Raw genomic sequence first — 13,303 nt, forward strand, 5'->3', positions numbered from 1 at the left:
CCAGGACTCTGTGCATGGTAGGCAAGCTATTCTACCAACTGAGTTAAGAGTGGCTGGTGTGTATTGACTATATGTGTGAAACTGTCTAAAAACAAATGTAATTAACATTAAAAAGTCACATTTTTCTTCCAGTGATGTTCTGAGGAAACATAAAAAATAAATCAGTTCAGAAAGGAATGGTTTTCCTTCATTGAAACACAATGAAGAAGTGCCCTCCTCCAGTAAGTCAGCATTCAAAGACATGGAGGAAAACACTAATTTGCCTGCTTGACAACAACAAGGCCCCATAAGAAAGCTTAATCATCAATTGCAACAGCCATAACTTCTACCTCAGCAATACACAAAGAAGGGATGAGAGATACAGCTCAGTGGGAAAGTATCTGTCTAGCATGTACAAGGCCCTGAGTTCAATCCCTAGTAACACACACACACACACACACACACACACACACACACACACACACACCAAACCAGAAGAAGCAGCTAAATATTCTGTATATGCTGTATATGTAAATGTGTAGTACTGGCTGTTCTGGCTATTCCTAGGACAAACATAACTAACTCCCTACTCTTTCATACCCGACTGCTTCTCAGGCAGCTAATAAACAGTCTGGTAAGACAAGTTTTGCATCATGCTTTAAAAATAGATGTTTTCAAATTATATTGAACTAATCTGTAAAACTCAGTGATTTCAGGCATGGTTATATATGTCTTTAATCCCATCATTCAAGAAAACAGAGGCAGGGGGATCTCTGTGAGTCCAAGGCCAGCCTGGTCTACATAGTGAGTTCCAGGCCAGCCAGAGTTACATGGTACGGCCCTGTCTCAAAAAAAAAAATTAATAAAATAAAAACTCAATGGCGACCACCACTGTGAGTTTGACAATAATAAGAAATTGATTGCCTAGACATTTTTTCTTAGTGATAATCTGGAATACAATTCAGATAGCTTAACCTGAAATTAATATGCATGTGAAGAAATAGGAGTTGAATTGTACGGTAGCACATCCTGCTTTTAATAAACAACTTCCAGGATGCAGATGTGGCGATGTTCCCATTTTGAGAGCATTTCTTTCACCCTCCTATGTAAATCTGATCAGCTGGGCAGCGAAGGCAGCTTAAAATACGCCTTCCCATGCTGCTTATATGAAATTATTTGCAAGGGGCTACCAGCGGGGTCTAGAAAAAAGACACTACATACACATCCTCACTGAATGATGTCATTATAAAACTGCCAGACAACAGAGCAATTGGCCCCCGATGGAGCAGGAGAATAAAGGACTGTGGATGCCGGGTCTCTGGGGTAACAGGGAGGGGGAACTGGTAAGTAATCTGCTATGTCTGGCTGCTTCCAAGAGTAACACTGATAGGCTGGAAGCCTGGAAACTCTGACGATGACTTTGGCTAGATACCCAGAAGAATAGAGCAATTACGAACTCTAGGAGGAAAGCAAAACATCTTATAAAAATGAAGGGTCTGGGGTCAAATATACACAGAGGAGGGCGAAGAGTGAGAAGTAAGCAAAAGAAAAGAACTTGTATCTGTAGGGCAAGCAAAGACCTTAGCAATGGGGAGATGAAGATGACGAAGATGCTCTCTCAACTAACTTCTCTGAAATGTTTTTTTTTAAATAAACAACTAGTATTTAAAAAAAGATAAAAGGCAGAGGTGCTGGGGGTGGGGGGCAGGTGTATACTTTACGTGCAAGGCTCGGGATTCAGTCCTCAGTGTCACCAAAATGTAAAGAAAAACAAAAGCAAATGAAGAAACACTTCCTGTTGACACAGGAGAGCAGCCTGGCCATGAGCACAAAACACATTTAAAAATAGAACTTGCATTCTTTCGCCTGTCCACAATACAGGGGTGAACTGTTGGAACTTTTTCCTCTCAAAACATTACCGGCAAAAGTGAATCGAATATAGTAATCTTGAAAAATGAAGTTAGTTCAGTGTTTCTGGGTGGCAGTGTAGATCAGAAAATACCATGCGACCCACTTTTCTCATCTTGTGGTTCCCAACAGAGCCTTGCCATGGAAAAACTCAATAAATGGTGGAAATCAAATAAGTGAGGAAGGCCCGGGGTGCTTGGGAAAGTATTTTACCGCATAAGCTGCCCACAGGGGATAGACTGGACCATACTCAGGCTCTATACAGCCATTCCTGACCATGGTGGCCAAGGCTTCATCCAGATTGCTCATGACACGCCTGAGCTGGTGAGCTCCATAGCTGAACCATTCAGTGTAAGAAGTCTAGGAGCCTGTTCAAGCGTTCCCGTCCATGTCAGCTGATTTCCACCCTCTCATAAACCAGTTACTCTTATCATTCCTGCCCATCCAGTGCATCCAGGCTTCAGTCGCTACAGCTGAGAGCAGAAGTCCCTCTTCCCATCCTCATTTCAGCTGCCCTTTTATGGGTCCTCTTTCCTTTGACTTTTTTACAAGTATATACCACAGTCTGAGGACATCTCTCCCATGACTCCTCTCTCCTTCCCATTAGCCCCTCTGTTCCCCTAAGCTGTTTCACTTCTACTTTTATATCATAGCTCTGTGTGTGTGTATGTGTGTCTGTGTGTATGTGTGTCTGTCTGTCTGTCTGTCTTTCTGTGGAAGAGCCACAGTTAGAGAAAACCAACCAATAACTGTCTTTCTGAGACTGGCTTACTTTACTCCATACAATTATCTCCAGTTGCATCCATTTTCCTGCAAACAATACAGCTTCGTTCTTTATGGGTTTGAAAAAGAAGCCCTACTGAATATTCACACATCTTCCTTACCCTCTCCCCTATTGCTGGACACCTTGGTTGGCTCCATAGCTTAGCTACTGTGAGCAATACTATAATAAACAGCTGCTGTGTGAGTATCTCTGTGATACATTAGGTTGGATTCCTCTGGCTAAGTACCCAGGAATATGTGGCCGAGTCACATGGGATATCTGTCTTGAGAAACCTCCATGCTGACTCTCACAGTGGCCCCACCAATTCAGCTCTCCATCAGCAGTGCCTAAGGTTCTCTTCAGTCCACATCCACCAGCATTGACTCCTGCTGATTTTCTTAATGTCTGCCCTTCTAGCGGGGTGGGGTATATAGGTCTGATATTATTTATCTCATCTTTAATGAGATTTAATAATTTAGTACATTATAAGTTTTTAAGTTATATCCTGATAGTCTTCTGAATTTTACTGGTATGTATAATAAGGTCTGCCCTTACATTTCTAATTTTATTGGTTTGGGTCTCTCTTTCATTTTGGTTAAGAGTTTGTTGGTCTTGGTCATCTTTCCAAGAAGCAATTTTTTCATTTCATTGATTCAGGAATTCTCTTTTTTCATTCCTAGTCCATTAATTTCCTCCCTGAGCTTATTTCTCTCACTGCTTGGGGTTTGGCTTGCTCTTATTTTCCCAGGGCCCTGATGTGCAATACTAGTTATTTACACTTGATCTGATTTCTTTATGTGCACTTGGAAATCTAAAGTTGTGGAAGGATTGCTTTTACAGGATCCATATGTTTTGGTATGTGTGCTTTCCTTTTCAGTCAACTCTAGGAACTTTATTGCCTTCTCGACTCATTCAAGAACCCGTTCATTGTCCAGTAGTGCGATCTTTAACCTCCCTGAGTTTCTGCATGTTCTGTAGCTTCTTTGCTATTGTTTTCTAGATTTGGTCCACTGCAGTCAGAGAGAAGACAAGGAGTTATTATAGTCTTCTTATGCTTGTTAAGATTTGCTTTGTGTCCGGTTACCTGATCTATTTTAGAGAAGTTCTATGGACTACTAAGAAGAATGTGTATTCTTTAGCTGTCTCATTTAACTCAGAGATGTTGTTTTGTTTTGAATATTCTTCTTTATTAGCCAATGTACACACAGAAAATAATCAGAGTAGATGTATTGGATTTCGCTTCATCAGTAAAATCATATACACATGTAGGATTAATTCCAGGCACCTTCCTGGTCTTACTGACACCATCTGATGTCTTGCAGAACAGTAATAATTAGCATTTTCTAAGTACTTACTCTAGGCCAGATATTGCCTTATGCACGTTATATGCATTGATTCCTTTAATCTTGGTAGTGATCCTAAGGGGTGGATATCATTCTTACTATTATTCTCACTTTATATATACAGAAAATGAGGCACCAATAAATTAGATAATGTCCAATGTCTACAGCTGCCCAGTAGTAGAGTTGGAGTTTGGTGAACACAGACGGTTTGGGTTCAAAGTCTGATTGGGAGTCACTGTAAATAATGTCTCTCTTTCATTCTCCACATGTCTTCTTCCAAGTTGATGTTCTTTTCTATCCATCTTCACAAGAAAAAAAACCCTTCCACAGAGCATTTCACTTGACTTTCAATGTTTGGCCTAGACTTGATTTATGTTTTTAATAAACACAGTGTCCTTTCTTTTAACTCGTTAAGAAAAAACACACTACAGCCAAAGCTCCAATCTCAGGGTGCCCACTGTTTACACCTCTCCACCCAGATAACGCCACTTTGGGTAGCGGAATTAAATCTGATTCAGGGGAAACTTTCAGTTGCTGGAGATGAAGCAGATGTGAACTGCCTCGTTCCCATCCCTACCCCTCTTCCTGTGCTCAACATCTACAGTTTCCCCAGCCATAAAAATCTCTAATTATTTGGGCATCGGATTTGTTGACAGAGCCATTGAGATTAGGTGTGTAATGCAAACAACCGTAAAATCCACCATTACAAGCTTGCAGAAGCAATCTGGGGCTTTGATGTAAGCTTAAGTTGTCAGGCATCTTTTCCCCAACAGAGTTTCTAAAGAACACCATCAAAAAACCAATTCCATATCACAGGGGAGAATGGGTGGCCAGACAGAGCGTCCTAAGTACTCAACCACAAGAGCAAAGGTAAAAGGGTTTCATTAAAAACTACTTCTATTTCAAAACAAACAACTAGAAAACATTCCACCCTTGGCTTAGCTACCAAGATACTTTAAAAGCTCCTATCGTTTCTTTTAACCGTTTTAGTCAAGCTAAACAGATCTTAAGAGCTTGGCTATAAAATAATTAGCATTCACTTTTAACATATGCCCCAGATGAACTAAGGATTCAAGAGGGAATGAGCTCTTCTCCTTCCCCCAACTCCTTCCCTCCATATTCTATTCAGTCTCCTGTAACACGAATTCTAACCGTCTTTATAAAAAAAAACCCAGAACCAGATATTGGTAAATGTTGAAAGATCAGAAAGACAAAGGAACAAGCCACTGCCACATCTCACCTCACCTCATAGACTTCTAGCCGAATGAGTCTCCTCACCCAGCTGAAAAAGCCTCTAGCTGAAAGGGACGCTTCTGCCGAAAAGCCTTTAGTTCCTGTCTCCTCATGCCTAATATACCTTTCTCTGCCCACATCACTTCCTGGGATTAAAGGTGTGTGCGCTTCCCAGTACTGGGATTAAAAATGTGTGCCACACTGCCTGGCTCTGTTTTCTCTCCTAGACTGAGTCAATCTCACGCAGTCCAGGGTGGCTCTGGATCTCTGCCTCCTGAGTGCTAGGATTGAAGGTGTGTGCCACCACTGCCTGGCCTCTATGTCTAATCTAGTGTCTTGTTCTGTTCTCTGATCTTCAGGCAAATTTTATTAGGGTACACAATATATCACCACACTCCCCTCTCCAACCTTCCTCTCTTGCCCTGGGGCTTCCCCAGTCACATAAAGGTGGATCTGACAACATACTGTTGCTAGGAGGTGTTCTCTGGGACAGAAAAGATCTGCTGTGTTTTTAATCAAAAATAGAAGCTGTCTGGACAGAAGAGAGCCTGAATTGTAGTCAAAAGGAAAACAAGGTTCACTGCCAGAGAAACTGAAAAGTGTGAGGTGTGAGGGATGAGGCAAGGCCATAAACAGCAAAGTGAGTCAGTCCCAGGTTAGAAGCTGGGAGAGTTGGAGGAGAGAAAACCACTGAGTGTGATGAAGGGCAAGGCAAACGGCCCTGAAAAGGGGCGGTGAATTTTCTGGTAATGTTGACATAGTTAGAAAGATGTGGATACGCACGGGAGAGAGAAAGAGCAACTTCACTGCTCTGATTTCTAGTAGGGTGGCTGGTCATAAGGGGTCCTGATTTCTCTATTTTGTAGGACAACTGCAATTAGAGGATTTCAGGGGATTGCTGCTTCCAAATAATAGAGACAGTTGGATCAGGTCTCCTTTGTTCTGGGCAAGTCACTGGAATAGCCTTTATCACACAACTATCATTTCCCCTTCCTGAAACCGGGCCAGAGCTCTCTAGATCTACAGAAAAGAGAGTCTAACCACCCTACTCCATTTTCCCAGAAAAATAAGGTTGGCTGGGGCACAAGGTATGTAAGTTTGCAAAAACAATCTAAAAGTGGTTCTAGGTTGAGTATAAGTTTATATCATAAAGGACTAGATGATTTCTCCATACCTTACCCCAGGAAAGAATATCCAGTATGTCACTCCCACAATTCACTGGGATTGTTGACTTCCTGCCCTATGTGAGCTATGAGAATCATTTGCATGGTTGAAGCATGGTTCCATACTCAAAGTGTATGCTTAGTTTTATTAAATACAAGTAAGATGTGTTAAGGGAGGTCATGATGGGAGCAGAAGTCAAGAAGTCCATTAGCCAATTGTCTTAACCGTGGGCAGAGCCAATCTTGCCTCACTCCATCTAGGAGTCAGCTGGTAGTGAGTTAAATTGGAAATACTATGTGTCACTGACCCCTCAGGAACCTCTCTAGCTCACAGGGGCTGTCTCTCTACAGACTTTGTCCTTGTCATTACCCAAGCTTCGAACCAAAACTACAATACCATTAAAACACTGTCCCTGAGATCTTTAACAATGGTTTCTTGGTTGGACTGAGATGGCTGCTAAGCACAGGGTCACCTTGCAGAAGAACTCATCTAAGGCCAGGTCAGATCAACAAGGGTTGAATGATAATAAATAATAATAAATGATGTCCACTCACATCTAGCCAAGAATGGCACTAAGGAGTCTGTTTATTGGTACAAAATCAAGGTAGAGACAAAGTAGTGGTACCTGGTCTCATACAACCTGTCAAGAGCTTGGATGAGGACTTGACTCAGGACCATAAATACTCCTGATTTCCAGAGATGGGGCCACAATGTGTGATCAGTTCACATTCATAGCTACCCCAAGGATGATGCCTGTAGCTTGTGAGATGATTTATATAGATGTCCCTCCTCCATAAAAGAGAACACTCACCTGGACCCCACCCACACAAGAAACAATGTTCAACCTTAGGGACTAGAAAGAGGAGTTGAGCAATCTCTTGCATGGCCAAGAAATTTCCTCACAGCACCATGTCCAGGAGCCAAGCTGTCCTGCCGCTGAAACACTCCAGTGTGAGGAGAATCAGTTTGGCCATCACCTAGATCTGCACATGTGTGATAACCAATAGCAAGAGAACACATACTAGACAGTGGTTCTCAACCTTCCTGATGCTGCAACCCTCTAATACAGTTCCTCATGTTGTGGTGACCCCCCAACCATAAAATCACTTTCATTGCTACTTAATAACTGTAATTTTGCTACTGTTATGAATAGTAATGTAAATATTTTTGGAGAAAGAAGTTTGCCAAAGGGGTCGTGACCCACAAGTTGAGAACCACTGCACTAGTATTGCACTAGAGGCCAAGCTAAGCCAAAAGAGTGGAAGCAAGTGGGTCAGCTCCTTCCCCCAGCAGGCAGTCACTCCTATGAGACCCCTAGAGATGCCTCCCGACATTAAAACACCAGTCACACTAACCCGCTAGCACTGACCACATCAGTAACACCTGCTTCCATTTCTTAGCTGTTTCTTTGAATAATTAAGTGGTAACAGCCCAAGCATTTTCCCCAAGTTCTGCTGTTCCCAACGGAGACAAGAAGCAACAGCTTCCTAGTCCTGGCAAGACTCTGAGGGTGGCAGCTTGACCCGTTGGGTGGACTGGGCGCACAGCACCAGTGAACTCCACCCACACTCTGAAAATTGGTCCACGAGGCTCACAGAGCTGTGCTCACTGTGTACAGGGACCACAGAGCTATGGCCAGCAGCATCAACACCATTGAAAGCAAAGTGGGACTTGAGGATCCCTGCCTGGGGTTTGGGGCTTAACAGCTGACTTCTATTGTCACTGCTGAGACCTGAGTGGCAGAGCATGATCCAAAGGGCAGGATGGAAGGAGAAATGTCTTTGGAAACTTGGGAGAACATTTACCCAGAGCAGTCAGAAGGAGCATAGAGGAAGGATATGAACTGAGCCAGGGAAGAAAGCTGAAATCACAGCTAAGCAGACAGAGAATGACTGGCGTGCGGTGGAGGAGAGACCACACAGTGCTGCTCAGCTGCTAAGGCTCATCCACTGCAAAGACAGGGGGGCTGCGTGCCTTCTGCGGGCAGAGCGCAGGACCAGGTCTGATGGGAGTTAAGCAGAAGCAGACCCTGACCGCCCCTGAGGAGTCGAAGCAAGACCAGGCAAGCCATGCGAACACGTGGCATTCCTCCGCATCTCGGATGTGTCTCCAGCACCCTTTCTCCACGCTGTTTTCTGTGCTATGTGCATTCCCACGGCCTCGTGGGGAAAGGCCTCGTGGGAAATGTCCCCTAGGCTTGCCTATTATCTTTCTAGAAACTATTGTTTTCTCCCGCAGAGGGATAGGAAACGCATTCAGCAGCAGCATAGAGAAGCAGGGGGGAAGCTGGTATCTCTAAGTTTAAATCTGCCCTCTTTTTCCTTCGCGATTTTAAAATTGGACAAATCACAGAACCTCCTGCTCAGACTTCTGATAAAAATGCTAGCATGTAGCTGGCTCCAAAGCAGTAGTTTAAGAAACACTGACAAGGAAGCATTTGTACTGAGAAGCTAGGCTTCCATAAAGCTGCTCGTGGTGTAAGCCTGATGCGGAAGATGCGCAATGTTAGCCATCACCGGGACTAACCGGTGAGCATGCAGCCTTCTCCGTAGCTGACAGCAGCAACTGCTACATGAGCTTTCTCAGGAAGCTACCGGCTGAAGTTTGAACTGTCTAAGTTCAGCTGGCCCTTAGCTTTGAGGGTCTCTCTGGGGTACCAAGAATGAAGCTTTAGAGATAATCTCACAGCACTTTGCAATGAGTAGATCGCCACGGATGCTAATGGATTTGAGAGGCTAGGGGCTACAGAGACCATTAGATGCTGGGAGGGAGCCAACACGGGGACAAAGGAAGAATGTGACTCTACCAGCTTACTGTGAGGCTGACGACATCTCCAGTACCAGAAAGTACCAAAGCAAGTAACCAGAAAGTGGCTGGTTTCAAGATACTTTTACCTTTGCTCAAAATAATGAGATTTCTGTGTAAGTACATGAGGGCTGCGGTGTAGGTAACCAATGTCTCTTGCTCCACCCACACAGACATCCACTGTCCCTTTCCCCTGTCCAGACTCTAAGGCAGTGTTTCTCAACCTGTGGGTTGCAACCCCTTTGGGGGTCGTATATCAGATAACCTGCATATCAGATATTTACATTATGATTCATAACAGTAACAAAATTACAGTTCTGAAGTGGCAATGAAATAATTGTGTGGTTGGGGGTCACCACACCATGAGGAAGTGTATTAAAGGGCCACAGCGTCAGGAAGGTCGAGAACCACTGCTCTAAGGCATCAGAACACCTCCAGCTGCCCTCTCCCGCTCTCCATCTAGGCACACCCTCCCCCATGAAATATACTCTGCCCCAAACCTCAAAGCATTCCCTACTGCCTCACCTCAGAGCCTACCTGTCCTAAAATGTGCTTCCCCGTTACACTCCTGAGATCACAACATGTAACTCTTTCAAGGAATAACTCGAATTTGGAGGAGCCCTTTTGAATCAGAATGACGTAACCCAAAGCCCTGATTCTAGGAAGTCCAGAATCCAGGCCCACAGCCAGATGGCAGAAAACTATTTGGAAGACATCCATCCCTTTCAGCACTTCAAATCAGGCCACACCAGGCAGAGTCAGTCCAAGCCCAGTTGGACAAACCGTCGGTCCTGTCAAATTGCATCAGCTTTGATGTCCCTGCTGGTTATAAACCTCGCACCATAGCGCTAACCTCACATTGAATTTGTTGATGAAGGGGAGCCATTCCTGATCACAAACAAGTGACCTGTAGCGTTTCCCAGGGGTGAGGCGCTCCCGCAGCCCTGCCCTGTCTAGACATGTATCTGAAGCATCTAATTACCCCGTGCCTTCCGTACAGCACACACAAAGCCCGACACAAACACAGCGCTCCCATTAATAGCGCTGCTCAGTGAACTGTCCTTTCACATTTCCAGTCTCCAAGTGAGATCGCACGGCCACCGGGAACGATACACTGTGGGGAGCACGCTCCGAGCTATGCTGTCACCCAAATCCTGGAAGCTGAATTCTCTGGCCAGCAAACCAGAAGAGCCACCTAGCGAACTGGACACAAACGCAGAAGGATCTGCGCGGCGTGCTTTATTGTTTCATAAACGATGCATTCGATGTTCCCTTTCACGTAAAGCTGAGCTGAGTCTTTCTGCTTCCCTTCCCATCGTCGGGGCCTTTATTAGGCAAGTGTCCAGACAAGCCCATGTCATCATCAGCCAGCTGCACTGGAGTCAGGCTAAGCTAAGGCTGAGGTAAACAGGGTTGGGAGCACCACACTGAAATGATAAAAAATTAAGGCTCGGAGAAATTAAATATCTTCGTCCAAGGTCCAGAACTAATAAACGATGCAGCCAGGGCCTTTTCATCTTCACAACTGCCTTCACACAGATGCTCAAAAGAGTTTCAGTTCTGTTCCCAGGGAAGCACCTTGACAACAGCGTGGAACCATGGCAAACGCTTCCCCTTCTGCTTGACGTGGAACAGTAGCCTATAGCAAAGCCCCTTTCACCTCACGAGCCCAATGCTAATGTGTGAACAAGAGGAAAGGTCCGGGGGTTGGTTCCACCATTGCAGTGACCACCTTCCCAGGACATGTTAAGGTCTTCGAGGAGAGAATTGGGTCCTCTTCAGCCCTGTGTCCCCATATCTTCCCAGGGTCTGGCAAACAACAGACACTTGGTGAAGATTTGTAGACTTCATGATGTCGTGTGTGTGTGTGTGTGTGTGTGTGTGTGTGTGTGTGTGTGTGTGTGTGTGGACAATTTAGGGGCATCTATTCTCTCCTTCCCCCACGTGGGTCCCCAGAGCTTGAACTCAGGTCATCAGGTTGGGCAGTAAGCACCTTCAGCTGCTGATCCACCTTCACCTTCTTGGGGAGATCTTCTACCCGCTATAGTGACACCCCTTAAACTCATAGGTCATGGCCTGTTTACTGACCAATGGTCGCCGGCCATGGCCCAGCCTAACCCCAGAGCCCTTCCTCCCTCCTGAGGCCTGTTCCCTCTGGAGCCCACTTTGGGAGGTAACAGTTCAACTAAAACTTTGCTTAAAATTTGGGCAGATCAAATTTGAATTATTAATAATGCTTTAACTCCTGAAGAATTCCCCAACATGGGGAATTTCAGGTTCCATTGAGGGCCAACAGACAGACAATATTGTTGAAGGTACAGGTATGTCTTGTTTTCTCCATGTCACCAGTGATCCACTGGCAGTGACTCACCCCACCTCAGGGTACAGGTGACAACAGCTGAGGGGAAATGCTTCAGAGTCACACACACACACACAAACACAACTCAAGAGGAATAAAAAGCCTGAATCGCAGGCCTGTGATATTCACTGCAAGTCAGACATAGAGATTAATTTCTTCTGCCATAAAAACAGCCAGATAATATTCCATTTTTATTGTGGCAGGGTTTAATTATGGGCATCCACTTGTGTATTTAAATAGAAAGTCTCACAAACACGCAGCAAAGCGCCTCCTTCCGTAGGCATTTACAGGGCAAAGGCATTCTCAAAGGGGCTTTATTAATAAGGACATGACAGAACAGGGCCTCCACCTCCATGTGAACACTTTCCAGGAAATAGGTCACACTTTTCTCTTTTGATTCCCAATGAGGGGCAGATGAACCCCGGTCCCTGTCCTGCACAGGGTGCTGGGTCACTCGGACAGAACAGGGGCTGTCCGAAGGCTGGCAGGTATCAGGGTTGTCAGTGTGGGGTTGTTGAAAAGACCACCTGGTTAAATACAATAAAAAACACCCTGCTGAAGACCCAGAGAAAGGGCTTCAGATATTGTACCTTCTGATCATATAACGAAGTGTCACTAGAAACCAGACAAAAAATAATGAGTAGTTTTATTTCCATTTGATTACATTTCAAATTAATGTTTCAATGTCAAGTGTGTGAAGTAAACCCACAATTTCTCCCCAAATCCAGTACTAAAACTAACTGTAGGGTGATAGCTGGAATCTAAATGGCCAACATGAGCACAGAGGTGTAGACCCAAAGATGCTTCCACTCACTGCAGACGAGCTCCCCACAGCCATGTCTGCCCAGAGCCTGCCTGCCAGTTCCCTTCTGCCTTTCCCTGTCTTCACTGGCTTGTTCCACAGACATGCAGAAGGCCATTGTTTCAACATTTTAAGAACTCCTCCCTCTCTCTTTCTCTCTCTCTTTCCCTCTCCCTCCCTCCGTTCCTCCCTCCCTCCCTCCCTCTTTCCCTCCCCCTTCTCTCTCTCTCACACACACACACAAACAAACACACACACACACACTTTTCTTTTTGAGAAGAGTGGGGAGTGGGGTGGGGTTTGTTTGGTACAGGATCTTGCTCTATAGCCCAGGCTAGCCTCAAAATCATGACAATCCTCCTGCCTCTGCCTTCTGAGTGTTAGGCTTACAAAGCCTGTACACCCATACCTGGCTTCTCATTTTCTTTAGGAAAAAAAAAAAAAACTGTCTTAACGTAATTACTCTTAAATTGTCACCAAAATCCTCTTAAAGCCACTGCAAGGGGTTTTCCAACAATTCACTGGCATTTGCTCTTGTCCAAGGACCAGTTCTCCAAATTCCTAAAACAGCAGTCATTGCTCAGTCCACATCATCACCCCTGGCCTCCCAGCAGTGTGTGGCTGTGGTGTAACTGATCCCTCCTCCCTTGGCCTCCAGATCACTGCTACCTCTCACTTCTCACTCACCCTTCCTCCTCCATTCCCCTGGCCAGCGTATCTCAACCTCTTTTCCTTAAGGAAAGCCCCAGGGCACAATCTTTGGATCTTTCCCGTTTTTCTCTTCATCTTCACTCTTAGTGACTCCTGGCACCCACACAGTGATGATTCCCAAGTGCAAAGTCTTGCTTGCAGTTCTTTCCTACTTCAGACACATCTCCAACTGCCTAATTAATATCTCCTCAGACTTCAAATGCACACCTGAAATTTAGCAATATCCTGCTGCCACC

General features: G+C 44.9%; 1 protein-coding gene across 9 annotated transcripts in view; it reads right to left on the reverse strand.

The window, feature by feature from the left end:
• Window positions 1–13,303, reverse strand: part of Fsip1 (fibrous sheath interacting protein 1) — a 131,865-nt gene that overhangs the window by 3,262 nt on the left and 115,300 nt on the right. The window lies entirely within an intron of this gene.

The sequence above is a fragment of the Peromyscus maniculatus genome, chromosome 4 (assembly GCF_049852395.1).
Source record: "Peromyscus maniculatus bairdii isolate BWxNUB_F1_BW_parent chromosome 4, HU_Pman_BW_mat_3.1, whole genome shotgun sequence".
In the NCBI taxonomy this organism is placed as follows: Eukaryota; Metazoa; Chordata; class Mammalia; order Rodentia; family Cricetidae; genus Peromyscus; species Peromyscus maniculatus.